Source organism: Rattus rattus, chromosome 18 (assembly GCF_011064425.1).
Source record: "Rattus rattus isolate New Zealand chromosome 18, Rrattus_CSIRO_v1, whole genome shotgun sequence".
NCBI classification, from domain to species: Eukaryota; Metazoa; Chordata; class Mammalia; order Rodentia; family Muridae; genus Rattus; species Rattus rattus.
In genome coordinates this window covers 43,871,050-43,874,219 of record NC_046171.1, presented here as the reverse complement: position 1 = coordinate 43,874,219, position 3,170 = coordinate 43,871,050, and the positions used below count along the sequence as shown (strand labels likewise).

Below are 3,170 nucleotides of genomic sequence, written 5' to 3'. Positions count from 1 at the left end.
AAGCTATCTCCGCGTTTCCTTGGTGACTGAAGGAAGAGCAGCATTAGGCCAACGCACTTGTGGCTCAGAATGCATTAGTGTTCTCACCTCAGGCTGACTCTTTAGTGCAGTATTCGAAATTTCTCATATCTGTAGCATTTGAATGTAGGCCCATTCACGGCCTACAGTATTTTATATTTGAGATTCCAATCAATTCAAAACTGAGAAGCAAATTACACACTGTTTTTCTATTTCTGTGTAAGTTTTTAAGGCATGGAATTTTCATAACAATCTGGTGAACTAAAGTCGTAAAATCCTGAGTTTCGGAGCCCTGAGTTTGGAGCCTAAGAGAAAACCGAGAACAAGACGTAGAGCTCCTTCTAACATCAGGGCACTTTCCATCCCGTCAAGATGATCCAGGTGACTTGAGCTGGAGTAGCCTTGAACCAACACCACTTCACTTTAGATTTTCCTTCTTCAATGAGAAGCATTTTTTTAAAGTTTTAGAGCTCATAAATGTGAATGAGGTGATGGCAAAATGTTCTGACACAATCTTTGATACTATTTAAAACACTCTCGTGAATTTATTATGTTAATAAATGTTTTCCTATAGGTGTTAAAATAATAACTTAGCCTACCACCATATTTTGTACATAAAATAATAACTTGTTTGCACCAGAGATAAGACTGAGAGTTACACTCAGATCTGAACGAGCTCAGCCCCACCTAACCTGAGGTCAAGGCAGGATGAGCAGCATTGACTTCACCTTAGCTCTCTTCTGTGATACTTTGCCAGTCTTTATGAATCACCTTGTCCTGATCAGTTTCCATCATGTGAGGGGAGATTGAAAAGCACAATGCTGTTCCCCTGTCACAGGATGTTTCATCCTTAACGGATAGATGCAACCAAAGGTCTGGAAAAGCTGTGATGTGTCATAATAAAATGTGCATATTGTCTTCAAGTTGTTCCTAGCACCATAATCCCAGAAGAATTTCTCCTTGTGCTCGTCAGTTTTGACAGGTATGGATTCTGGTAATGATATCACTTTCTACCAATCTTCGGTCAGGAATATACTGATAATTTTGTATATTTTATTCTAATTTAAAGAAAGTGAAGATTTCTTAATGCATTAATTACTTATCAGTAGCAGAGTTAATATTTACCCTAAAAGCTTCTTAAGGTGCAAGTATTACATTTTATACATTAATATCATGTAATAAAATATTTTTACTTTTTCTTTAATCATAGAAAATCATCATCCAGAAAACATTTCTCTGCCAGGGTAGAATTTAAGAGACTTTAAATTGAAATGAATTGAAATAGAAATGAATGCTAACTGATAATTTGAACCAGACAAAGGAAGCTGGTGCCTGAGAATGTTCTTCTCTGGACTGTATGATTCGCTAAATATGATTCCATATGATTCGCTAAATATTATTAGTGTCATCAAATGTTTTAATGTTTGTACTGGCTGGTTCTGTGTGCCAACTTGACACAAGCTGGAGTTATCACAGAAAATGAGCCTCAGTTGTGGAAATGCCTTTATGAGACCCAGCTAAAGGCATTTTCTCAACTAGTGATCAAGGGGGGAGGACCCATTGTGGGTGGTGTGGTCCCTAGGCTGGTGGTCTTGGGTTCTATAAGAAAGCAAGCTGAGTTCCTGGGCAGGGAGACCAGGCAGCAGATCGGCGATGAAGTGCGCGCCCTGCACGACACCAGCAAGTTCACGGACCAGCAGCTGGTCAGCCAGAAGAGTGACTCTTCCAAGGACATCCGGGGAGATAAGATCACCTGGATCGAGGGCAAAGAGCCCGCTGCGAGACCATCGGCCTGCTCATGAGCAGCATGGATGACCTGATCCGCCACTGCAGCGGGAAGCTGGGCAACTACAGGATAAATGGCCGAACGAAAGCCATGGTCGCCTGTTACCCAGGCAACGGGACAGGCTACGTCTGTCACGTCGATAACCCAAATGGAGACGGAAGATGTGTGACATGTATATATTATCTAAATAAAGACTGGGTCGCCAAGGTGAGCGGAGGTATTCTTCGAATTTTCCCAGAAGGCAAAGCCCAGTTTGCTGACATTGAACCCAAGTTTGATAGATTGCTGTTTTTCTGGTCTGACCGGCGTAACCCTCATGAAATACAGCCTGCATACGCCACAAGGTACGCAATAACCGTTTGGTATTTCGATGCAGACGAGCGAGCAAGAGCTAAAGTAAAATATCTCACAGGTGAGAAAGGTGTGAGGGTTGAACTCAAGCCCAATTCAGTCAGCAAAGTTGTCTAGCAGGGCCTTGGGTCCAGCAGTACCTGTGTCACCTACAGCCTCTCAGTTGCCTTCTGTGGACGCATGGACATGTGGCCAGGATAAACAGAGACACCCGCCTGCCATTTCATCTGGGAGCCAGGCGACTTCGCCATGTGTCTTCCAACAGAGGGCTCCATCTGCCGGGACTGTACTGTGGGGTCAGCTCCAGATCTGTGACTGCTCTTGGCCGCAGTGGAGACGCTGTCGGAGGAGAGTAGCTTTTCCATCTGGACACAAAACAAGGGCCCTTTGTAGGATTTTCTTCAGTCTTCTATTTTGCCAGACCTGTCACCTAACTGAGTTCATTTCATCTCTTTTTTATATCAAGTTCGAATTCGGGGAATTTTTGTATTAGGTACAATTTATCAAAACTGAATTAAAAAAATTACAGTATTATTCTCAAAATAACGTCAATCTATTTTTGTAAACCTCTTCATGCTATTAAATTTTGCCCTAAAAGCAAAAAAAAAAAGAAAGAAAGATAGAAAGAAAGAAAGAGAGAAAGAAAGCAAGCAAGCAAGCAAGCAAGCAAGCAAGCTGAGCACTCCCAAACCCCGTGGGGGAGAGAGCTCACCGCCCAGACAGGTGGGCACTCCTGAGACTGCAGAGCGGGAGAGACCACCAATGCTGCCCACCCCTGCCCACATCCCTGGCCCAAGAGGAAACTGTATACGGCCTCTGGTAACCGGAAGATAGGGGCACTGGAGCTGCAGGTCCCCTGCGCTCCAGACACTGCGGGGACCTGAAGGGACCAGATCAACAGTTCTCTGCACCCAAATCCGGTGGAAGGGAGAACTAAACCTTCAGAGAGGCAGACACGCCTGGGAAGCCAGAAGAGACTACACTCTGCCCACATTTCTGACTCCAGAGGGAAACA

At 43.9% G+C, this 3,170-nt stretch overlaps 1 pseudogene; it reads left to right on the top strand.

Moving 5' to 3' along the window:
- Window positions 1–390: 390 nt before the first annotated feature.
- LOC116886979 lies at window positions 391–2,324 on the top strand (annotated as a pseudogene).
- Window positions 2,325–3,170: the final 846 nt, after the last annotated feature.